Raw genomic sequence first — 26,288 nt, forward strand, 5'->3', positions numbered from 1 at the left:
CTTTGAAGTTTAGAAATGGGCCCCCCTGACCTCTTGGGCCCCCAGACTGCACCAATAATATGTCTGCTCCTGATTATATACCTGTGATACAAGCTGCTTTGGAGGTAGCAATGGGCCCCCCTGACCTCTTGGGCCCCCAGGTTGCTCTAATGATTTGTCACCCCTCTGCCCCTGCTACTTCATATAAAGTGTAAATAGATATATTTCCGTTGCAAAGCCTATAATCCCGAGGAGCAGACCCCTGCACCCGGCGGTGGGGCCGCTGCACCCCCCTGCTACAGATGGCAGGGCCGCTGCACCCCCCTGCTACAGATGGCAGGGCCGCTGCACCCCCCTGCTACAGATGGCAGGGCTTCGCTCACATTCTTCACTCATTGCACGAGATAAGGAAGTGTGTTGAGTAATCAGGGGTGTGTTTGCTGTGGTGGGGGGCGGCCTCCAGAGCTGTTCAGTAGCACAGAGGAGGAGGAGGAGGAGGAGGAGGAGGAGGCTGCACACCTGCCCTCCGCCACATTCCTGCACCACACTCACACAGACAGCACCAGGAGAGGAGACCTCCAGGTAAGAGGAGCTCCCGCCTTACACCCCCCCATTGTGACAGTCCCCGGACAGCCATGGTCCGGCAGGGGCTGTGATCCGCAGAGCTGGCGCTGGTTCTCTTGTGATATTGATACTTTATAGTCAATATTTACTTTTAAAGCTTCCCCTTGTGTCATGTCTGTGACTGTGAAGCCCCGGACATCGGCAGCGCTGAGCTCCGTATTATTACAGGCGGGGATGATACTTTGTATCCAGCAGAGGTGACTGTGTTAGTGCAGCACATACCGTGCCATGGTGTCACTTTGGCCCTGGTGGCTCGCAGGTTAGTGCTTCCTGTTCATTACCTCTTGCCTCGGGGTCAGGTTTTCTTGCTGTCAGGACTTGTTGGGAGTTGTAGTTTCACAACAGCTGGAAAGTCACAGGATGGAGATCAGTGTGATAAGGAAATGCCACCATTTATCTGTGAATGCTGGGAGTTGTAGTTACACAGCAGCTGCAGCTCATTGTGCTATATAATGCTATGCAATCAGAAAATGCTACATTCTCAGAGCGTGTTAGGAGTCATGGTTATTAATGGTGAGCGGGCACTACCATGCTCAGTACTGGTAACTAGTGATGAGTGGGCACTACCATGCTCGGGTGCTCAGTACTGGTAACTAGTGATGAGTGGGCACTACCATGCTCGGGTGCTCAGTACTGGTAACTAGTGATGAGCGGGCACTACCATGCTCGAGTGCTCAGTACTGGTAACTAGTGATGAGCGGGGCACTACCATGCTCGAGTGCTCAGTACTGGTAACTAGTGATGAGTGGGCACTACCATGCTCGAGTGCTCAGTACTGGTAACTAGTGATGAGTGGGCACTACCATGCTCGAGTGCTCAGTACTGGTAACTAGTGATGAGTGGGCACTACCATGCTCTGGTGCTCAGTACTGGTAACTAGTGATGAGCCGGCACTACCATGCTCGGGTGTTCAGTACTGGTAACTAGTGATGAGCGGGCACTACCATGCTCGGGTGCTCAGTACTGGTAACTAGTGATGAGTGGGCACTACCATGCTCGGGTGCTCAGTACTGGTAACTAGTGATGAGCGGGCACTACCATGCTCGAGTGCTCAGTACTGGTAACTAGTGATGAGCGGGCACTACCATGCTCGAGTGCTCAGTACTGGTAACTAGTGATGAGTGGGCACTACCATGCTCGAGTGCTCAGTACTGGTAACTAGTGATGAGTGGGCACTACCATGCTCGAGTGCTCAGTACTGGTAACTAGTGATGAGTGGGCACTACCATGCTCGAGTGCTCAGTACTGGTAACTAGTGATGAGTGGGCACTACCATGCTCGGGTGCTCAGTACTGGTAACTAGTGATGAGCCGGCACTACCATGCTCGGGTGTTCAGTACTGGTAACTAGTGATGAGCGGGCACTACCATGCTCGGGTGCTCAGTACTGGTAACTAGTGATGAGCGGGCACTACCATGCTCGGGTGTTCAGTACTGGTAACTAGTGATGAGCGGGCACTACCATGCTCGGGTGCTCAGTACTGGTAACTAGTGATGAGCGGGCACTACCATGCTCAGGTGCTCAGTACTGGTAACTAGTGATCAGTGAGCACTACCATGCTCTGGTGCTCATTACTCGTAACTAGTGATGAGCGGGCACTGCCATGCTCGGGTGCTCAGTACTGGTAACTAGTGATGAGCGAGCACTGCCATGCTCAGGTGCTCAGTACATGTAACTAGTGATGAGCGGGCACTACCATGCTCGGGTGCTCAGTACATGTAACTAGTGATGAGCGGGCACTACCATGCTCGGGTGCTCAGTACATGTAACTAGTGATAAGCGGGCACTACCATGCTCGGGTGCTCAGTACATGTAACTAGTGATGAGCGGGCACTACCATGCTCAGGTGCTCAGTACTGGTAACTAGTGATGAGCGGGCACTACCATGCTCGGGTCTCATAATAAGCTGTTGGACTCTTGAAAGTGCTCGATTTTTGTACAAAGTATATTGGAAGACAATAGGGAACTCAAGTAATTTTACAGAACATTTCATAGAAAAATTACTTGAGTTCCCTATTGTCTTCCAATATACTTTGTACAAAAATCGAGCACTTTCAAGAGTCCAACAGCTTATTATGAGACCCGAGCATGGTAGTGCCCGCTCATCACTGGTTACCAGTACTGAGCACCTGAGCATGGTAGTGCCCGCTCATCACTAGTTACCAGTACTGAGCACCCGAGCATGGTAGTGCCCACTCATCACTAGTTACCAATACTGAGCACCCGAGCATGGTAGTGCCCGCTCATCACTAGTTACGAGTACTGAGCACCCGAGCATTGTAGTGCCCGCTCATCACTAGTTACCAGTACTGAGCACCCGAGCATGGTAGTGCCCGCTCATCACTAGTTACGAGTACTGAGCACCCGAGCATTGTAGTGCCCGCTCATCACTAGTTACCAGTACTGAGCACCCGAGCATGGTAGTGCCTGCTCATCACTAGTTACAAGTACTGAGCACCCGAGCATGGTAGTGCCCGCTCATCACTAGTTACGAGTACTGAGCACCCGAGCATGGTAGTGCCCGCTCATCACTAGTTACTAGTACTGAGGACCCAAGCATGGTAGTCACCGCTCATCACTAGTTACCAGTACTGAGCACCCGAGCATGGTAGTTCCCGCTCATCACTAGTTACCAGTACTGAGCACCTGAGCATGGTAGTGCCCGCTCATCACTAGTTACCTGTACTGAGGACCCGAGCATGGTAGTTCCCGCTCATCACTAGTTACCAGTACTGAGCACCTGAGCATGGTAGTGCCCGCTCATCACTAGTTACCTGTACTGAGCACCTGAGCATGTTAGTGCCCGCTCATCACTAGTTACCAGTACAGAGCACCTGAGCATGGTAGTGCCCGCTCATCACTAGTTACCTGTACTGAGCACCCGAGCATGGTAGTGCCCGCTCATCACTAGTTACCAGTACTGAGCACCTGAGCATGGTAGTGCCCGCTCATCACTAGTTACCAGTACAGAGCACCTGAGCATGGTAGTGCCCGCTCATCACTAGTTACCTGTACTGAGCATGGTAGTGCCCGCTCATCACTAGTTACCAGTACTGAGCACCTGAGCATGGTAGTGCCCGCTCATCACTAGTTACATGTACTGAGCACCCGAGCATGGTAGTGCCCGCTCATCACTAGTTACATGTACTGAGCACCCGAGCATGGTAGTGCCCGCTCATCACTAGTTACATGTACTGAGCACCCGAGCATGGTAGTGCCCGCTCATCACTAGTTACATGTACTGAGCACCTGAGCATGGCAGTGCTCGCTCATCACTAGTTACCAGTACTGAGCACCCGAGCATGGTAGTGCCCGCTCATCACTAGTTACCAGTACTGAGCACCCGAGCATGGTAGTGCCCGCTCATCACTAGTTACCAGTACTGAGCACCTGAGCATGGTAGTGCCCGCTCATCACTAGTTACCAGTACAGAGCACCCAAGCATGGTAGTGCCCACTCATCACTAGTTACCAATACTGAGCACCCGAGCATGGTAGTGCCCGCTCATCACTAGTTACCAGTACTGAGGACCCGAGCATGGTAGTGCCTGCTCATCACTAGTTACAAGTACTGAGCACCCGAGCATGGTAGTGCCCGCTCATCACTAGTTACATGTACTGAGCACCCGAGCATGGTAGTGCCCGCTCATCACTAGTTACGAGTACTGAGCACCCGAGCATTGTAGTGCCCGCTCATCACTAGTTACCAGTACTGAGCACCCGAGCATGGTAGTGCCTGCTCATCACTAGTTACAAGTACTGAGCACCCGAGCATGGTAGTGCCCGCTCATCACTAGTTACGAGTACTGAGCACCCGAGCATGGTAGTGCCCGCTCATCACTAGTTACTAGTACTGAGGACCCAAGCATGGTAGTCACCGCTCATCACTAGTTACCAGTACTGAGCACCCGAGCATGGTAGTTCCCGCTCATCACTAGTTACCAGTACTGAGCACCTGAGCATGGTAGTGCCCGCTCATCACTAGTTACCTGTACTGAGGACCCGAGCATGGTAGTTCCCGCTCATCACTAGTTACCAGTACTGAGCACCTGAGCATGGTAGTGCCCGCTCATCACTAGTTACCAGTACAGAGCACCTGAGCATGGTAGTGCCCGCTCATCACTAGTTACCAGTACTGAGCACCTGAGCATGGTAGTGCCCGCTCATCACTAGTTACCAGTACTGAGCACCTGAGCATGGTAGTGCCCGCTCATCACTAGTTACCAGTACAGAGCACCTGAGCATGGTAGTGCCCGCTCATCACTAGTTACCTGTACTGAGCATGGTAGTGCCCGCTCATCACTAGTTACCAGTACTGAGCACCTGAGCATGGTAGTGCCCGCTCATCACTAGTTACATGTACTGAGCACCCGAGCATGGTAGTGCCCGCTCATCACTAGTTACATGTACTGAGCACCCGAGCATGGTAGTGCCCGCTCATCACTAGTTACATGTACTGAGCACCCGAGCATGGTAGTGCCCGCTCATCACTAGTTACATGTACTGAGCACCTGAGCATGGCAGTGCTCGCTCATCACTAGTTACCAGTACTGAGCACCCGAGCATGGCAGTGCTCGCTCATCACTAGTTACCAGTACTGAGCACCGGAGCATGGTAGTGCCCGCTCATCACTAGTTACCAGTACTGAGCACCGGAGCATGGTAGTGCCCGCTCATCACTAGTTACCAGTACTGAGCACCCGAGCATGGTAGTGCCCGCTCATCACTAGTTACCAGTACTGAGCACCGGAGCATGGTAGTGCCCGCTCATCACTAGTTACCAGTACTGAGCACCCGAGCATGGTAGTGCCCGCTCATCACTAGTTACCAGTACCGAGCATGGTAGTGCCCGCTCATCACTACTGGTTTCACATTAGCTGAGGAGCCACAGGTTGGAGAACATTGTGGCACATAATACAATGTAACAAGGAAGTGTCAGTGTTGTCCATTCATGTTGGGAGTTGTAGGGTCGCAATGCCCGGAGAGCCACAGGTTGGAGTTCACATGGTTTATTATACACTGTAACAAGTAAATGCCGCCATATAGTACACTGCACATGTATCGGATCTCACTCTCTGCATACAGCGGTATTTACTCTACTTGATACCTTGTATTTTCCTGTATTATGCAGTGTAATGTGTGGTTGGAGCTTTAGATACAATGTGACTCACGGTACTTGTTTATTTGCCCTCTAGGTGCAGGTATTAACTCATTCCCTTCCTTGCAAAAATGTTGATACAGCGTTTTATTATGGACTTGCTGCAATTATGCAGAAGTGATTCATTGCGATAGAAGCGAAGCTGATGTATATCACTATTTAGTGCAGCCGTTATTGGGCTGTGTGTATACAGCTGTATATAGGTGGGTAGTTAAACCTGCATTAAGCAGAGCTGATACTTTGTACCTCATAGACTATTATATTTACACAATGTAACAAGCGCCTCTGATACTTTCTCCCTCCTGACAATCGCAGCGTCATCTACGTTCACTCATCCCTCTGGTGTAAGTGGAGAAACGGTAGCTGCAATGTCTTGTTCAACATGTAGCCACAAGAAGATAATAATGTATCTATATGCTGTACTATACAAAATATCTAAATGTTACTTTATGCCATGACTTATTGTGTCAGCTGTTATGTTGTTGTGACTTCACCCTCTAGGTATAAGGGTATTTAGATGATGAGCTGCATTATATCAACAAGAACACAAATACTTAGAAGCTAATGCTTTATATACATAATATGCCATATACAAAGTAGTGTTTTGTGTGTTGTACTAGCAGTTATGTATGTGTTATGCATGAGTATTCACCCTCTAGGCTTAAGGGTATATAGATGTGTTGAGCTGCATTATCTGAATATGAACACAGAGACTTAAAAGCTGATGCTTTATATATAATATGCCATATGCAAAGTAGTGTTTTTGTGTGTTGTACTAGCAGTTATGTATGTGTTATGCATGAGTATTCACCCTCTAGGCTTAAGGGTATATAGATGAGTTGAGCTGCATTATCTGAACATGAACACAGAGACTTAAAAGCTGATGCTTTATGTATAATATGCCATATACAAAGTTGTAAGTCTTTTGTGTGTTATGCCGTGTTTTAATGTACCAGCAGTTATGTATGTGTTATGCATGTGTATTCACCCTCTAGGCTTAAGGGTATATAGATGAGTTGAGCTGCAGTACCATTTTGAACTAAAAGACACAAACCTAGCTTGAAATGCAAATCTAAGTGGTGTCTTTATAGTATAACTGCACCACCAGTTGCGTTTTCACCCTCTAGTTTTTAGGATATATAGGTGAGTAAAGTAGCATTGGCTTGGTAAACATAAAAACATTAACAGCGCAACTACTTCGTATCTATCATGATAAAAAAATAAGACATGTTATTTTTATATGCCATGGTGGAATGTGCCACTGGTTATGATGGTGTGTCTTCACCCACTTAGTATGAGGGTATATGGGTGAATAGTGCTGAGCTGGCTTGTTGCGTAAAGGAAAACAAAAACAGAACTGCTTCTGTATATCTACCAAGGGTGTCATATACTTTACTCCATGTGTAATGTTCCAGTAATTGTGTTGTTGTTCTTTCACCCTCTAGTTGGTAGGGTATTAAGGTAACGTGGGTGGCATTAGCTTGGTAGACATGAAAACACTAACAGTAAACCTACTTTTGTATCAGTCATATGATAGACAAATAACAGATGTGTCTTCTACTTTGCCATGAGGTAATGTGCCACCAATTATGTTGCTATGACTTCATCCTCTAATCTTAGGGTATATAGGTGAATACTGAACAAATGTCTTGTTGAGCAAGAAAATTGTAATATTGCTACTGCTCCTGTATCTGTCATGCAGTTGGCAAATAACATACCGTATGTCATGATTTAATGTTCCAATGGTTGTATTATTGTGCTTTCACTCTAGTTGTAAGGGTATAAAGGTGAGTTTTTGCTTTGTAGACAAGGCAACACTTATAGAACTGCTTTGTATCGATCATGTGGTTTAAAAATGACAGGTTGTCTTATGCTTTATACTGAGGTGCCATTTGTTAGTGTGTTTTCACCTTCTGGTTGTAAGGGTATTTAGGTGTTTTCCACTGCAATTGCTGACAATATAATTTATCAATTATTTTTATATCTTCAGTATATAAAATAACGATTGTTTCACAACAGTTGGAAATCACTATTCTGTGTGAAATGTATTGACTATTCGAGGTCCAGTGAACCAATGTTGACAAGGGCTGCCTTATATTCAGGTGGGTGTGGGTTACTAAACGTGCACGGCAGTGTAATTAGTGGATGCCGGTCTTTGTTTGTGTCGCCTTTTAATACCCTGGAATCATTCCAATATGTCTTCACCCTCTGGTCATTGTGGACAGAGTTCACTTTGTGTTTGGTTTGATGATCATGGATTAGTGTGAATTATATCTTGTATCTAATGAAAAGCAATAAGTCTTCTCTGGGATCCGGAGGAGACCATTAATTTTTGGGGTGTGTGGGGTAAGATCCTATATGTGGGCACTATGATAGATGTTGGGGGGTCTGTGCCCCCCCCACTGCGATGTACACACTGTAATTGACCCAGCGTCACCTGCGAGCAGAGGCCTCAATAAATGGAGTCACCGCGAGCAGAGGAAGCGCCAAACTGACAGGCGGAAAAAGAGAAGAGCGTGCGGAGATTAACCCATCCACTGCTGAGCGCTCCGACCACATGTGTGTGTCATTGTGCAATGCGTCACACAAGCGGCTTAGATACAGAGGATGGTTTCACATATGGTAGGATTAGATACAGAGCTCAGCAGACAGTATCACACAGGATAGGATTAGATACACAGCTCAGCAGACAGTATCACATATGATAGGATTAGATACACAGCTCAGCAGACAGTATCGCACGGGAGAGGATTAGATACACAGCTCAGCAGACAGTATCGCACGGGAGAGGATTAGATACACAGCTCAGCAGACAGTATCGCACGGGAGAGGATTAGATACACAGCTCAGCAGACAGTATCGCACGGGAGAGGATTAGATACACAGCTCAGCAGACAGTATCGCACGGGAGAGGATTAGATACACAGCTCAGCAGACAGTATCGCACGGGAGAGGATTAGATACACAGCTCAGCAGACAGTATCGCACGGGAGAGGATTAGATACACAGCTCAGCAGACAGTATCGCACGGGAGAGGATTAGATACACAGCTCAGCAGACAGTATCGCACGGGAGAGGATTAGATACACAGCTCAGCAGACAGTATCGCACGGGAGAGGATTAGATACACAGCTCAGCAGACAGTATCGCACGGGAGAGGATTAGATACACAGCTCAGCAGACAGTATCGCACGGGAGAGGATTAGATACACAGCTCAGCAGACAGTATCCCACAGGAGAGGATTAGATACACAGCTCAGCAGACAGTATCACACAGGAGAGGATTAGATACACGGCTGTAGCTTCCTGTATTGACATTTGGTGTGGGTACATGAGGGGGCTGTGGTGCTGATTCTGCTGCAGGGGTCGGTACATGAATGGCTGAATGATGCAGTGTCGTGTTGCTACATTGTATCCCCCAGTATGCCGCTACTTTGTGTCTTTCTCTATTTAGACTTCCTGTTTCACAGAAACCTTCATCTAAACCAGCGCAAGGACCTAAATATAACTTCTGGGTAAAACCCGCCAGTGCTGCGGAGGATAACCCTCCCCACTGCCGGAGCTGCGGAGGATTACCACCCCCCCAACACACACACACACTGCCAGAGGTGCGGAGGATGACCCACCCACACTGTCAGAGCTACAGAGGATAACCCCCGCTGCCAGAGCTGTGCAGGATAGCCTCCACCCCACCCAAACTGCCAGAGCTGCGGAGCATAGCCACCCCCCCACCTCCACTGCCAGAGCTGAGGAGCATAGCCACCCCCCCACCTCCACTGCCAGAGCTGAGGAGCATAGCCACCCCCCCACCTCCACTGCCAGAGCTGAGGAGCATAGCCACCCCCCCACCTCCACTGCCAGAGCTGAGGAGCATAGCCACCCCCCCGCCTCCACTGCCAGAGCTGAGGAGCATAGCCACCCCCCCGCCTCCACTGCCAGAGCTGAGGAGCATAGCCACCCCCCCCACCTCCACTGCCAGAGCTGAGGAGCATAGCCACCCCCCCACCTCCACTGCCAGAGCTGAGGAGCATAGCCACCCCCCCGCCTCCACTGCCAGAGCTGAGGAGCATAGCCACCCCCCACCTCCACTGCCAGAGCTGAGGAGCATAGCCACCCCCCCACCTCCACTGCCAGAGCTGAGGAGCATAGCCACCCCCCCACCTCCACTGCCAGAGCTGAGGAGCATAGCCACCCCCCCACCTCCACTGCCAGAGCTGAGGAGCATAGCCACCCCCCCAACACGCTGCCAGAGCTGAGGAGGATAGCCCCCCCTCCCCCCACAGCCACATACTGCACATATACGGTACACAGTCACACACCACATACTGCACATATACGGCACACTCTGAGGGATACGTGTGAGCACTGGGCATATGAATTGTGAAATGTATCACTACAAAAGAGAGTATATTTCTAGGATTGTGTCCATTGGGAGTAGTTGTCTGCGCCGGATCCCACCCATCACCTGCTCCCAGAGAGGAGACTTCCCAGCTCCAGAGCGTGTGTACAGGTGTAATCACTGCGGTCTATGTAGCTGTTAAACTCATATATTTGATGCTCACCTAGACCATGGCACTCTCAGAGCAACACTGGTTCATGTGATACAGCAATGGTCACTGTCACCTGCACATTTATCCATCCTCCGGGGAGGCGCAGGTCAACTTACTATACATAGGTACAGTACAAAGACACCTACAGCACCTGTATAAGCACACTACATACCATATACATACAGCATAGCGCATACTATATATACCATGCATACAGCACAGTACATACAGGAGACGTACAGTATAGCATAAAAGTGAGTACACCCCTCACGGTTTTTTAAATATTTTATATCTTTTCAGGGGACAACAGTGGTTCTCGCACATGTGCCTATAGGACTCTGGGACCCCCATTCTAAGGATCACTGGGGGTCCCAGGGTCACGAGCAAATTTGAGGCAAAGTGTCTAATATCCTTTGTCAGATCCCGTGCATTTGGTATTTCTGACTTTCTCGGCTTTCCATTTTCCTGCTGTTCAGAGATAGTCGGGCTCCTGCTGTGAGATCTGCAGGAATGTCGCCGGCCGTGTGCACTCATCACTGCAGAGGGCAGATCTGACAGCGAGGAATGTGCACCCCGGGGGCCGTCTCCTCTTCATAGAAAGCTGCGGCACGCGGAGGGTTAAAGGAAGCTTCCTATGTATCATACAGAAGATGAGCTGTAGAGACCCTGACGGCCCCACACAGCATCACTTTATAGGGGGCCTTTAGGTTAATGTGCAGGCAGCAATTTTGTGCTTCAATCACTCATTATCTCTGCTTGCTGTCAGTGAATGGAAACATATTGATCTCTAAAATAAATTTACACAGGACTGTCCTGACGTCTCTGCTCATGGTCAGAGGCTGCAGCTCGGCTCTGCCCGTCCTGAGGTCTCTGCCCATCCTGAGGTCTCTGCTCATGGTCAGAGGCTGCAGCTCTGACCATCCTGCGGTCTCTGCTCATGGTTAGAGGCTGCAGCTCGGCTCTGCCCGTCCTGAGGTCTCTGCTCATGGTCAGAGGCTGCAGCTCGGCTCTGCCCGTCCTGAGGTCTCTGCTCATGGTCAGAGGCTGCAGCTCGGCTCTGCCCGTCCTGAGGTCTCTGCCCATCCTGAGGTCTCTGCTCATGGTCAGAGGCTGCAGCTCTGCCCATCCTGCGGTCTCTGCTCATGGTTAGAGGCTGCAGCTCGGCTCTGCCCGTCCTGAGGTCTCTGCTCATGGTCAGAGGCTGCAGCTCGGCTCTGCCCGTCCTGAGGTCTCTGCTCATGGTCAGAGGCTGCAGCTCGGCTCTGCCCGTCCTGCGGTCTCTGCTCATGGTCAGAGGCTGCAGCTCGGCTCTGCCCGTCCTGCGGTCTCTGCTCATGGTCAGAGGCTGCAGCTCGGCTCTGCCCGTCCTGCGGTCTCTGCTCATGGTCAGAGGCTGCAGCTCGCCTCTGCCCGTCCTGAGGTCTCTGCTCATGGTCAGAGGCTGCAGCTCGCCTCTGCCCGTCCTGAGGTCTCTGCTCATGGTCAGAGGCTGCAGCTCGCCTCTGCCCGTCCTGAGGTCTCTGCTCATGGTCAGAGGCTGCAGCTCGGCTCTGCCCGTCCTGCGGTCTCTGCTCATGGTCAGAGGCTGCAGCTCGCCTCTGCCCGTCCTGAGGTCTCTGCTCATGGTCAGAGGCTGCAGCTCGCCTCTGCCCATCCTGAGGTCTCTGCTCATGGTCAGAGGCTGCAGCTCTGCCCATCCTGCGGTCTCTGCTCGTGGTCAGAGGCTGCAGCTCGGCTCTGCCCGTCCTGAGGTCTCTGCTCATGGTCAGAGGCTGCAGCTCGGCTCTGCCTGTCCTGAGGTCTCTGCTCATGGTCAGATGTTGCAGCTCGGCTCTGCCCGTCCTGAGGTCTCTGCTCATGGTCAGATGTTGCAGCTCGGCTCTGCCCGTCCTGAGGTCTCTGCTCATGGTCAGATGTTGCAGCTCGGCTCTGCCCGTCCTGAGGTCTCTGCTCATGGTCAGAGGCTGCAGCTCGGCTCTGCCCGTCCTGAGGTCTCTGCTCATGGTCAGAGGCTGCAGCTCTGCTCTGCCCGTCCTGAGGTCTCTGCTCATGGTCAGAGGCTGCAGCTCGGCTCTGCCCGTCCTGAGGTCTCTGCTCATGGTCAGAGGCTGCAGCTCGGCTCTGCCCGTCCTGAGGTCTCTGCTCCTGGTCAGAGGCTGCAGCTTGTCTGGATGCCACAGAAGGTGCTAAGAGCCGGATGCACCTATACCAAATATCGATGATCAACCTGAAATACAGGCCACTAATAAAGTAACACAGAAAAACTTTTTTTGTACCGTAAAAAAAAAAAAAAAAAAAGTGAAAACGTGACACAGTTTTGCATCCGAGCAGAAAATCAACCGCTAATGATGGATGTTGGAAAGTCACACAACATGCGGGATATGCTGAGATGGAGCCTGCGATAAACTCTCAGGTTTCACAACTCAGAAAAAAACCCTCTGGAGAAACTATACAGATATATTTTAGCTAAAATCCAAAAATCATTAAAGGGGGAAAAAAAGGTTTTGAGTCTGTGCAACTACCAATATGGACCCCTTATTGCTCCACTATGTGCATATCTGTGGTATTAAACAGTGAAATGGAGTGACAGCCACCTTTTTGAGACACTTACAGTGCCTTGCAAAAGTATTCACACCCCACCCCCTTGCCTTTTTACCTGTTTTGTTACATTACTGTGTTTTTAAATATTTTTCTAATCCGATTTGTGTGTGATGCATCAGCACTAAATAGACGAAGATGGGGAAGTGAAGTAACAAAAATATAGGCACAAATTATATTTATGGGATTAAAATAAATGAAAATTGCCATGTGCATATGTATTCACCCCTTTTGTTTTGAAGCCCCTTGAATTTTTTGGTGAAAGCAGTTACCTTCAAAAGTCATATGCTTAGTGATAGGAAGTCCAAGGTCGGTCAGTATATAAACACCTTTTCTGAAAGGCCACAGTGAAAACCAAGGAGATGTCCAAGCAGCACCACGAAGACCAAGGAGATGTCCAAGCAGCACCACGAAGACCAAGGAGATGTCCAAGCAGCACCACGAAGACCAAGGAGATGTCCAAGCAGCACCACGAAGACCAAGGGGATGTCCAAGCAGCACCACGAAGACCAAGGGGATGTCCAAGCAGCACCACGAAGACCAAGGGGATGTCCAACCAAGTCAGGCTTGTGTTCTAAAAAAAAAAATATCCTGATCTCTGATGATCCCCCGAGCGCCATTAAATCAATTATCATCAAATGGAAAGAACATGGTTTCACTACAGACTTGCCAAGAGAGGGCTACCCACCTCATCCCTGGCAATAGGGCAATAATCAGGGAGGCAGTACAGAGATCAAAGGTAACCCTGAAGGAGCTGCAGTGTTCTTAAGCAGAGACTGGAGTATCTGTCCATATCGCCACAATAAGCCGTACGCTCCCTAGAGCCGACTTTTATGGAAGAGTGTCCAGAAAAAATGTCTATACTTAGCCAAAAATTGGAAGGCTCATTTTGGTTTTGCTAAAAGATATGTGGTAAACTCCCCAAATGTATGGAGGAAGGTGCTGTGGTCATAGGAGACCAAAACTGAACTTTTTGGCCACCAAGTTAAATGCTGTTTGGTACCAAGCCTATACAGCTCATCACCCCAAGAACACCATACCCACAGTGAAACATGGTGGTGGCAGCATCTTGCTGTGGGGAGGTTTTTCGGCAGCAGGGACAGGGCAAATGGTCAATGTTGAGGTGAAGATGGATGGTGTGAAATAAAGGGATGTTGTTGAGGAAAACATGTTTCAGTCTTGTCAGTGATGTGAGAGTGGACGGAGGTTTCACCTTCCAACAAGACAATGACCTAAAGATACTGCTAAAGCAACATTCGAGGGGTGGAGCGGCCAAATCAGTGCCTAGACCTTAATCAAATTGAGAATCTGTGGACAGACTTGAAGAATGCTGGTCACCAGAGGAAACTTCTTACTCGAAGGAGCTGGAGCAGTTTTGTCTTCGAAACGGGCAACATTTCCAGTGGCAAAATGTGGAAAGCTCAGAGACTTATCCAAAGCAACCTGCACCTGTAATTGCTGCAGTAGGAGGCTCTACAAAGTATTGACTGTAGGAGGGTGAATAGTTATGCACACTGATCCCTATCGATATCTATTATATATGCACAGAAGTGGCAGACTGATCTTAGGCCACAGAGCAGGGGTGGGGAACCTTTTTACTGCCGGGGGCCATTAGTAAATTACTATGAACCTTCAGGTGCCGCACAAAATTATCAATGTTAAAAATTACCCGGCCATATTAACTCACCCCAACTGTGGTGGTCGGAGCTGCTTCTCTTTGGTGTGGTGGCTGGGGTATATACATCACAGAAGACATTGGGGGCACGTGCATCACATGAGGGGCTCGGTACATGTATATGTCCCCAGCCCCTCGTGTGATGTATATGTCCCCAGCCCCTCGTGTGATGTATATGTCCCCAGCCCCTCGTGTGATGTATATGTCCCCAGCCCCTCGTGTGATGTATATATCACAGGAAGGGCTGGGGGCATACACATCACTGGGAGGCATATATATGGCTGAGGGGCACAGACATCACTGGAGAGCAGGCAACATTAGGGGTGCACAAACAGCACTGGGGGACATGGACAGCACTGGACAAGCACAGACATCACTGGGGCATGGTCACCGCAAACATCACGAGGGGAGCATGGAAAACACAGGAGAACATGGATGTGACTGGGGGCACAGCACTGGGGGGTTGCACACAGCACTGGTGGAGGGGGCACACAGCTCTATGGGTGGCACACATACAGCACTGGGGGAGGGGGCGCATAGTGCAAAGCGAACACACAGCACTGGGGGAGGGGGCACACAGTACTGGGGGGTGGGGCACTGGAGCGCAAACACGCAGCCCCGGAAGTCGTGATGCCATTGCTTGTCTTCTCTGGGAAGGGAGTGCAGTGCGCTAACCCTGCCCACAAAATAAGTCCTGAGCGCACTGCCACTGGCCAGTGTGAGGACCTATTGGTACGCTCATGCAGCATTCAGTAGTGAACGCTAGGCTGGAGTCACACTTCCATGTGACTCGCGTGAGTCTCACATCTCATCACCCGGCACGGCCTACTACTTCCGAACACGAGCGTCTCAGCTACGTGAAAATACATGCGGCGACCCGCTCCTGTCAGGGGAGAGTGCGGCCGTGCCGGGTGATGCAATGTGAGACTAGCGCGAGTCACTCGCAAGTGTGACTCCGGAATGCGCATCCTCACAGCGCACATGGGTCCTGGGGATTTAAAACGCCGGCAAGACGCAGTGGCCGGCCCGAGTGCCACGACCCCAGGAATCTGCCCGAGGGCTGCAGAACACTTTAATCTGGAGGTTCCCCACCCGTGCCATAGAGGATCAGTTTTATAACGTAATATTATCCCAAAAGTTTTCCACAACAAAATAGAGATTCCAAGTGACCATAAACAATAGTAAAAAGTCACAAAACCCCATTGATGGAACCACAAATTTCTGCAGGGTCCTACCTATAGGTGCCAAGGGGGCAGTTGCTGCTGGGCTCTGGGTTTTTGGGGTGGTCCGATGACCGGTTTGCCCCATAATAAGACTCCAGTATTAGAGTATTAAATATGGCACATGGTTATTTGGGGGGGCCATTGTACACAGTTTGGAATGAGGCCAAGGAGCTTCATGGTGGCTCCATGAGGCTTCACACTTGAGGTCACATCAAGGATTTTGGCATGATTACATTTTGGATTTATTCTTTCATGGTTTTATAAGTCCAACTTTTCTCAATAGAGGAATGGAAAATGGGTCATCCTCAGTAAATGTACAGCCCGGCTGGGGAATGGGTCACTATCGTGTTACTATTATTATTATTTTTTTTTATTATTATTATTATTATTATTATTATTATTGCGCCATTTATTCCATGGCGCTTTACAAGTGAGAGGGTATACGTACAGCAATCATTAACAGTACAAAACAGACTGGTATAGGAGGAGAGAGGATCCTGCCCGCGAGGGCTCACAGTCTACAGGGGATGGGTGATAGTACAATAGGTGAGGACAGAGCTGGTTGCGCAGTGGTCTACTGGACTGAGGGCTATTGTAGGTTGTAGGCTTTGTTGGAAGAGGTGGGTGTTGAGGTTCCTCTTGAAGCTTTCCACGGTAGGTGAGAGTCTGGTATGCTGGGGTAGAGCGTTCCAGAGTATGGGGGATGCACGGGAGAAATCTTGTACGCGATTGTGGGAAGAGGAGATAAGAGAGGAGAAGATCTTGTGAGGATCTGAGGTTGCGTGCAGGTAGGTACCGGGAGACTAGGTCACAGATGTAAGGAGGAGACAGGTTGTGGATGGCTTTGTAGGTCATGGTTAATGTTTTGAATTGGAGTCGTTGGGTGATGGGAAGCCAGTGAAGGGATTGGCAGAGTGGCGAGGCTGGGGAATAGCGAGGGGAGAGGTGGATTAAGCGGGCCGCAGAGTTTAGGATAGATTGGAGGGGTGCAAGAGTGTTGGAAGGGAGGCCAGAGAGCAGGAGGTTGCAGTAGTCGAGGCGGGAGATGATGAGGGCATGCACTAATGTTTTTGCTGATTCTTGGTTAAGGAAAGCACGGATCAGACTAGAATGTAAACTAAAGAAAGGGCAAGTGGCCAAGAAGCCATTAGTCTTTTACAACTGGACTAAAATGGAAATTTATGAAGGAAACATTGATCGAGGGATCGTTACAATGGAATGGCCAAGCTAAAAAGTAACCAAAGGAAGGGAAAATTAGTCATCAGGTCAATACTATGTTTCGGCCGGGCTACAATGTAGTCATCGGGCAACTACGATCTTACATCCGGGCTACAATGTAATCATGGGGCCACTACGATGTTACAGCCGGGCTACAATGTAGTCATTGGGCCACTACTGTATTACGGCCGGGCTACAATGTAGTCATCGGGCCACTACGATCTTACGGCCGGGCTACAATGTAGTCATGGGGCCACTACGATGTTACGGCCGGGCTACAATGTAGTCATGGGGCCACTACGATGTTACGGCCGGGCTACAATGTAGTCATTGGGCCACTACTGTATTACGGCCGGGCTACAATGTAGTCATCGGGCCACTACGATCTTACGGCCGGGCTACAATGTAGTCATCGGGCCACTATGATGTTACAACTGGGCTACAATGTAGTCATTGGGCCACTACGATGTTACGGCCGGGCTACAATGTAGTCATCGGACCACTACGATCTTACGGCCGGGCTACAATGTAGTCATTGGGCCACTATGATGTTACGGCCGGGCTACAATGTAGTCATGGGGCCACTACGATGTTACGGCCGGGCTACAATGTAGTCATTGGGCCACTACTGTATTACGGCCGGGCTACAATGTAGTCATCGGGCCACTACGATCTTACGGCCGGGCTACAATGTAGTCATCGGGCCACTATGATGTTACAACTGGGCTACAATGTAGTCATTGGGCCACTACGATGTTACGGCCGGGCTACAATGTAGTCATCGGACCACTACGATGGTACGGCCGAGCTACAATGTAGTCATCGGGCCACTACGATCTTACGGCCGGGCTACAATGTAGTCATGGGGCCACTACGATGTTACGGCCGGGCTACAATGTAGTCATGGGGCCACTACGATGTTACGGCCGGGCTACAATGTAGTCATGGGGCCACTACGATCTTACGGCCGGGCTACAATGTAGTCATGGGGCCACTACGATGTTACGGCCGGGCTACAATGTAGTCATGGGGCCACTACGATGTTACGGCCGGGCTACAATGTAGTCATGGGGCCACTACGATGTTACGGCCGGGCTACAATGTAGTCATGGGGCCACTACGATGTTACGGCCGGGCTACAATGTAGTCATGGGGCCACTACGATCTTACGGCCGGGCTACAATGTAGTCATGGGGCCACTACGATGTTACGGCCGGGCTACAATGTAGTCATGGGGCCACTACGATGTTACGGCCGGGCTACAATGTAATCATGGGGCCACTACGATGTTACAGCCGGGCTACAATGTAGTCATTGGGCCACTACGATGTTACGGCCGGGCTACAATGTAGTCATTGGGCCATTACGATGTTACGGCCGGGCTACAATGTAGTCATGGGGCCACTACGATGTTACGGCCGGGCTACAATGTAGTCATTGGGCCATTACGATGTTACGGCCGGGCTACAATGTAAACTTATAAAGAGAGATTGGTCCCGTTAGGAAGTCCTGTCCAGGCTCACATGTGTATTACTTTGCAATTTAGAGAAACCATGATTTAGACACAGACTTAGTTGGCGTCTTTGTAAAAAGAAAAGTAGAAATGAAACAAAAAATAAATGTAACTATGAAGATTGAAATCAGGACAAGAGTAACGTCGTCACTTCCGTGTGTGGAGCTACGAGATAAAGGCCGTAAATATCACAAAGTAACAATGGCTGGTGGAAAGTATCGAGGCGCTGACTACGGATGGGAAGACCTCGAGTGGTGACATTTCGGATCAATGTGATTTGTATCTCCAAAGTAGGAATGTTATTTCTTCAAAACCAGGCAGAACGTTTCTACAGGTGGAGAAATGAAGGGTAATAAATGTTACGCTTCATCTGATTACTGGAAATGTGAACGCTTCCTTCTGATAAACCGGAGATATGAACTGTAAATTGCTCCTCAAAACACTAAAATGAAAATATGGTGGGATAAAGAGTTACTTGGAACAAAAAGGTAACCAATGGACAATTTGGGTAAGACTCTGGGATAAAGGAGTTTGAAGAAGACTGGTAGATGGAAGAAGGTTTTGGGTCACAGAGGTAGATGGTAATAGATGGTGGACCTAAAATGCAAATAGTGTAAGATGGAGGATCAAAGAAATATTTGCTATGTAGGTAATGGGACAAAGAGGGAGGCAGTGTAAGGTGATTAGAGAATAGGCAAATAGTAGAAGAGGGATGGCAGATGGCAAGGAAGCAGATGGAAGGTCATAGTGGGACACTGAGGCTTATGGTAGAAGATGGTGGGACACACAGGCTTATGGTAGAAGATGGGGGGACACAGAGGGGTATGGTAAAAGATGATGGGCCACCTAGACATATGGTAAAAGATGGTGGGACACAGTGGCATATGGTAGAAGATGGTGGAACACAGAGGCATATGATAAATGGTGAGCTACAGAGGCATATAGTAGAAAATGGTGGGCCACAGAGGCGTATGGTAGGGGACGGCGGGCCACAGAGGCGTATGGTAGGGGACGGCGGGCCACAGAGGCGTATGGTAGGGGACGGCGGGCCACAGAGGCGTATGGTAGGGGACGGCGGGCCACAGAGGCGTATGGTAGGGGACGGCGGGCCACAGAGGCGTATGGTAGGGGACGGCGGGCCACAGAGGCGTATGGTAGGGGACGGCGGGCCACAGAGGCGTATGGTAGGGGACGGCGGGCCACAGAGGCGTATGGTAGGGGACGGCGGGCCACAGAGGCGTATGGTAGGGGACGGCGGGCCACAGAGGCGTATGGTAGGGGACGGCGGGCCACAGAGGCGTATGGTAGGGGACGGCGGGCCACAGAGGCGTATGGTAGGGGACGGCGGGCCACAGAGGCGTATGGTAGGGGACGGCGGGCCACAGAGGCGTATGGTAGGGGACGGCGGGCCACAGAGGCGTATGGTAGGGGATGGCGGGCCACAGAGGCGCATGGCGGGAGACGGCGGGCCCCAGAGGCGCATGGCGGGAGACGGCGGGCCCCAGAGGCGTATGGCGGGCTGGAGAGGCACATGATAGGAGATGGTGGTCTAAACTGGTAATTTGAACAAGTCCATGAAACACAGAGCATTTGCAGGAGAGTGTGAGCTAAAGAGGATTTTAGGACAAGTTGCTGAAGTAAAATTTTAGCTGACTTGAAAACAATAAATTAGGCTGAAGATCTCTCTGATGACTGTTCTCTACTGGCAGTAGGTTATCAAGAAGTGGAGGGAAGGTTGCTGCGGAGGAAGTGACACATGACAGCAGAGTCACAGTACACAGGATTCTATAGTAGCTTGTTGCTATGGTGATACATCGCTCTACATATGAGCTGCATATGTGAAGCCCCACAGGTGTGGTGTCGGTGCATTACCTTCAGGGACTCCACGTGGGATGGAACAGTCTGGTCACAGGTAGGGAACCTTCTCTTTAGGATTGTCGTGACGCCACTCTCGGTATTGCGGTCAGGGTGACCACCACTGCAGATTAAGGGGTGCCTGGGGCTGATGGTGGGTGCAGTCAGTTGTAGTGGCCTCCCGAGAGTGAGGCAAGCCCCAGGGCCCTGTGTAAGTGTGTAGAACCACAAGGCACAGAATGACTCAAACACAGTCCAGGCAGTCTTTCAGGGTTTTTACTCACAGTAGGTGGCAGGGTGAGTAACCCGGGCGTAGCTGGGATGAACCAGCCTGGAACCAGGAATCCTTCCGGCTGGCTGATGAGGGTGACTACCAACTCGCCTTCCTAGCCCTGTGTGTTTTGTGGTGACCCCGACTTGAAGTCCGTACGGGGGTCACCCAGGGAAGTTGCTGCTGCCTGTTCTCCCCTTCTTTTGGCCCGTTTGCTTGTAGCCTGGTCCAGGTCACTCCGGCTGCTGGCCTCCTGTGAGCTATGGGCCCACTCTTTGCTACGTGGCTGCGGACTCTGTGGTGGTATGGGGTGGGTCTGAAGTGCCCCCACCGGCAGGTTTGGCAGGAAAAAATTGAATCTCTCTCTGCACTGGGACCTGTTACCCCTGCGGGCCTGGTACCTCCCTGGCAGTCCCCTTACTCTGCCACCTCTTTGCGCTCTCTAGCCTTGGGTGGATTTCAGGTGGCACTACCAGGTGACCGGTCTCCCCCGTCGGTAGTCACTGCGCGTACGTTGTCTGACTAGTGGCAGCTCCAGGTCTCCTCCTTGCGTCTGCTCTCCCTGAGCTGCACTTCACACTGGCTCACTCCTTCCTACTCTGTCTGCCTACGCCACCTAGCAACCAGGCTCTCTACCACACCCCCTGAGTAGAGATGGAGGCCACGCCCCCTCCTGGATTCCCCAGGGGTCCCTATCAGAGGTCAATGTGTGAGAGCTGATCCCTATGCGCCTGTGTAACCACACCTCGGTCAGCCTTCTGGATTACCTGTATTGTACTGCCCCCAGCATGGGTGCAGTACTCAGTGGTGCCTGACCAGGTCAGGGGCGCCACATATACACAAATGGACAGTGTGACCATCTCCAAGACTCCTCGATGGCCTCTTTCTTGCAGAAGCCACATGCCGCTCTTATTGCTCCTCTACAATGCTGCCGCTGTACTCAGTAATGCATTTTTTGGAGCAAAAATCTCACCCTGAGCCATAGGACTGAGAAGGGAGACCACCTGTCGCACTTCACTTAGCAGTGCATTTGAAGGGAAGGTGACAAATCTAGTAGACCTGTATCACTCAGACGTTTGCCTGGGCTCTCCTGCGCGGCGTGACGTTTGCCTGGGCTCTCCTGCGCGGCGTGACGTTTGCCTGGGCTCTCCTGCGCGGCGTGACGTTTGCCCCTGGGCTCTCCTGCGCGGCGTGACGTTTGCCCCTGGGCTCTCCTGCGCGGCGTGACGTTTGCCCCTGGGCTCTCCTGCGCGGCGTGACGTTTGCCCCTGGGCTCTCCTGCGCGGCGTGACGTTTGCCCCTGGGCTCTCCTGCGCGGCGTGACGTTTGCCCCTGGGCTCTCCTGCGCGGCGTGACGTTTGCCCCTGGGCTCTCCTGCGCGGCGTGACGTTTGCCCCTGGGCTCTCCTGCGCGGCGTGACGTTTGCCCCTGGGCTGGCCTGCGCGGCGTGACGTTTGCCCCTGGGCTGGCCTGCGCGGCGTGACGTTTGCCCCTGGGCTGGCCTGCGCGGCGTGACGTTTGCCCCTGGGCTGGCCCGCGCGGCGTGACGTTTGCCCCTGGGCTGGCCCGCGCGGCGTGACGTTTGCCCCTGGGCTGGCCCGCGCGGCGTGACGTTTGCCCCTGGGCTGGCCCGCGCGGCGTGACGTTTGCCCCTGGGCTGGCCCGCGCGGCGTGACGTTTGCCCCTGGGCTGGCCCGCGCGGCGTGACGTTTGCCCCTGGGCTGGCCCGCGCGGCGTGACGTTTGCCCCTGGGCTGGCCCGCGCGGCGTGACGTTTGCCCCTGGGCTGGCCCGCGCGGCGTGACGTTTGCCCCTGGGCTGGCCCGCGCGGCGTGACGTTTGCCCCTGGGCTGGCCCGCGCGGTGTGGGCATTTCCTCTGCAGGCAACGATGTGACCTTTCTTAAACGCCTGAAACATTTCCACATCACGTGAGAGCTGCGTTCCTTTAATCTTTCAGTTTTTGTCTGTTGAGTCACATGTGGCGCAGCCTTCCCCAGTCTGATGTGTGTCGCTGACGGTGAGAGGTGGGATCCTGGTGCCGGACAGCGGCGGGAGCTTGGTGCAGTCACTCTCCAGGATCCTCACCCCCCCCACCAAAATGAGAAAAAAATACAACTTCTATGTCATTAAACAAGTGAAATGACTGATTTTGTGGCACAGAATTCTCAGCGGACAATGACCGGATCTCTGGGAATTGAACCCACAGCCTGTATCATCACAGGCCGCAGCCATCACTGCCTCAGGGGGCAATGATACAAAACCGTGTGAGATACAGACCCCGCTCTGCACACACCGCACCACTCAATGCGACTGTCAGCCCAAACTGACAGCGTAAACCCAGCGCATAGACCTGCCCACCCCAACTGCCCACCCCAACTGCTGACTGACAGCGCTGGCTTACCTGAGCTGTCTGCAGATGGGGCTCCCAAGTAAGAGCTATCAAGCTCCAGTATTTGGGCTGGTCAACCCATTGGCATCGTGCAGTGAGCCTGGGTGTGCGTAGGGTGCACCGAGCACCTAATTAGCATATTTACTAATTAGCAACCTAATTAGCATATCTACTAATTAGCATATTATACAAAGTCCTAATAGGCATGATCCTTTTATGTCCTGCTAAGTATACTATGTGACTCTTCACATTGTGTTATACTGGGTCTGATGAAGTGTCTGTGTGTGGACTGGTCATTGTACTGGAGAAGGAGGTGACCTGTGACATCTATTGTGAATGGTGGATCCTGTGTTATGCACTATATATTAAGGTGTGATCAGTAATTGTACAGGAGGAGGAGGAGGTGAGCTGTGACATCTTGTGTGAATGGTGGATCCTGTGTTAACTCCTCTATATAGAGTAGATATCAGTCATTGTACAGTAGGAGGTGAGCTGTGACATCACCTATTGTGATTGGTGGATCCTGTTATCTACTGTATATAGAGGTGTCACAGCTCACCTCCTCCTCCTGTACAATGACTAATTACACCTCTATATACGGTGACCGCAAATCCCCTGAGTGACTGAAGTGTTCCGCGCGATCAGCGGTCCCGTCACTCAGGTGACCCGCGGCCAGCGCGACTCACTTCAGTTTCTGTGTAGAGCTCACAGCGAGCGGCGGTGTTCCACGGCGTTGTCGCGGGCGGAGGAGGGGACCCCGCGCTCTCCCACTGCTCAGGTCCGACCGCTGCTGCGGCTGCTGCTCGGTGGTGGCTCGAGCGGTGTGCCGGATCCCGGGGACTCGAGCGGCGCTCCTCGCCCGTGAGTGAAAAGGGAATTTGATTGTGGGGGATTTATTGTTATTGTCCGTGACGCCACCCACGGTTGTGGTGATATTGGTGACACCACCGCTGCTCTGGACGGGGATCCCGGGAGCGATGACAGGGAGCAGCTTTGATGTTAGTTCTCCCCTCCGTGGGTAGGGGGGTTGGTTGTCCCGGAGCCCGGTGATGGGGTAGGGATGTAGGCAGGCAGGTTACGGGGCCTGGAGAGGTGCAGGGTCGCGGGGGCAGCGCTGTGCCGCACGGCACGGTGGTACTCACTCAGCCCAATGATGAGGACACAGTTCTCTGTAAAACACACGGCTGGATGGACGGGTCCCACAGACGGCTGCGGTGTTGTCTTTCCCGGCAGGTTGATGGTGACTGCCTTTCCCTGCTGCTGCTGCTCGGTGGCTCGAGCGGTGGGCCGGATCTGGGAACTCAAGCGGCGCTCCTCGCCCGTGAGTAAAAAGGGGATGGTTTGGTTTGGGGATGTTGCCCGTGACGCCACCCACGGTTGTGGTGAGGTTGTGACACCACCGCTGCTCTGGACGGGGATCCCGGGAGCGATGACGGGGAGCAGCCGAGATGTTTTTCTCTCCCCTCCGTGGGTAGGGGATTGGTGGTCCCAGGGCCCAGTGATGGGATTGGGATGGTGGACAGGCGGGTTATGGGGCCTGTGGAGGTGCAGGGGCGCAGGGGCAGCGCTGTGCCGCACGGCACGGAGGTACTCACTCAGCCAAAAGATGATGACAAAGTTCTCGGTAAACAAACGGCTGGTTGGACGGTTCCCTCAGACGGCTGCGGTGTTGATGTTCCCTGCAGTTAATGGTGACAGTCCCTTCCCTGCACCTATGTTCAACGTTGGTAGCGATGGATTCCCACCGGTAACCCGCTCCCCGACTTGGATATGGGCCGGAGGAGCCCCACTCTTGCCCGCAGGCGCTGGCCCTGGGAAACTGGTGCCTTGGCGGTGGCGGGGTCTCCCCTTAATGGTCGGACTGTTGCCTTCAATCGGGACTTGGTTGTTGGGAGACCCAGTGGTCCCCTTCACTGACGGATTTGGCAAATTATGGCGACGCCTTGCCGGGATCCGAAAGGCCCCTGCCCTGGTGCTGACTGTTCTTTGTATACCGCTCCGGTACCGCCGGGTCACCACCCGTCCACGGTCCTTTCGGCAACCTCCGAGCAATCTCTCCCGCAGACGGTCACCGCCGTCTGTCAACCTTGCTGTCTCAGTCCGGGGCACACACCCGGACCAACTTCAGGCTTCTTGCTGTCACTTTTCTCTTTCTCCTTCTCTCACTACAACGCCACTCTTTTACTCCTCACACTTCCAACTCTAAAACTCATCTGCTCTCCCTGGTTTTCCCGACTCCAGGGCTGTGAACACCTCGGTGGGCGGAGCAAACCGCCTGGCCCACCCCCTGGTGTGGACATCAGCCCCTGGAGGAAGGCAACAAGGGTTTCTGGTCTGACCTTGGTGTTCCTGCAGGGAATGTGGGGTGCGTGTGGTGTTATGACCTGTGACCCCTGGTTTGCCCAGGGCGTCACATTCCCCCTTAGCAAAACGCAGACCGTTCTCGGGCTGCCCGTCCAACACCGGTTTTATTTTCCTCTTTTTTTTTCTGAAAAGATAAAAAACGGTAACAGACATACAAGTAGAAAAACATCATCCCACATCGGGAGGCACATTTCTTTAAACGTTATGGTAATAAACGGTTAACGGTTACGGTCTCCGCTCTCTCCCACCCAAGCAACCTGGCCTTGATGCTGCCCCTAAGAAAACAGGCAGCACCCCTTGACCCCAGTCCTGAACCAAGTTACCCGAGCGGGATCTGTCCTTCCCCTCCAGAGGGTAGCCACCGGTTCCTGTGGTGGCTGGGCCCCAGCCGGCTCTACTGCGGGCCCTCCCTCCAACCTGCCTCTCCGGAGGCGGCAATTGCGGAAACGGTACCGGTAACTTAACTTATTTACATGCCACTTAACGTTTGTGGTTGCCCTGCAAGTTCACGGGCTTGTCCATAGAGAGTTCCCTATGCAAACAACCTTAATCGGTCCCCACGGGGACAACGGTGCCGGCAACGGCCGGTTTTCCCAATCACGGTAGACAATCAGGTTAACTTCGGTTAATCTTTTTCATCATTTGCAAAACTTTCAAACAGTAATTCAAACACAGACTTTCTGGTCCCAACGGGGACGGTGCAACGGTGCTCCGCTGCCCCTACTCGGAGTCCTCATCTAAGGCGGATCCATCCCCCTCCACCAGCATATCAAACATGCACGGACATGCCTGCTGTGACAGGGGTACACGGTACCCATTTCCACTGGTACGCGGGGTATGGAACACCACTGGGTCTCCTACATAGCGGGCACGC

At 52.0% G+C, this 26,288-nt stretch overlaps 1 protein-coding gene across 1 annotated transcript in view; it reads left to right on the plus strand.

Annotated features, from left to right (window-relative positions):
* The first annotated feature begins 492 nt into the window (after positions 1 to 492).
* PTK2B (protein tyrosine kinase 2 beta) overlaps positions 493 to 26,288 on the plus strand; it is a 188,408-nt gene continuing 162,612 nt past the window's right edge. The window contains 1 exon segment of the mRNA XM_075341629.1: positions 493 to 561. The gene's annotated coding sequence lies outside the window, so the exon portion shown is untranslated.

This window comes from Anomaloglossus baeobatrachus, chromosome 3, assembly GCF_048569485.1.
Source record: "Anomaloglossus baeobatrachus isolate aAnoBae1 chromosome 3, aAnoBae1.hap1, whole genome shotgun sequence".
Lineage (NCBI taxonomy): Eukaryota > Metazoa > Chordata > Amphibia > Anura > Aromobatidae > Anomaloglossus > Anomaloglossus baeobatrachus.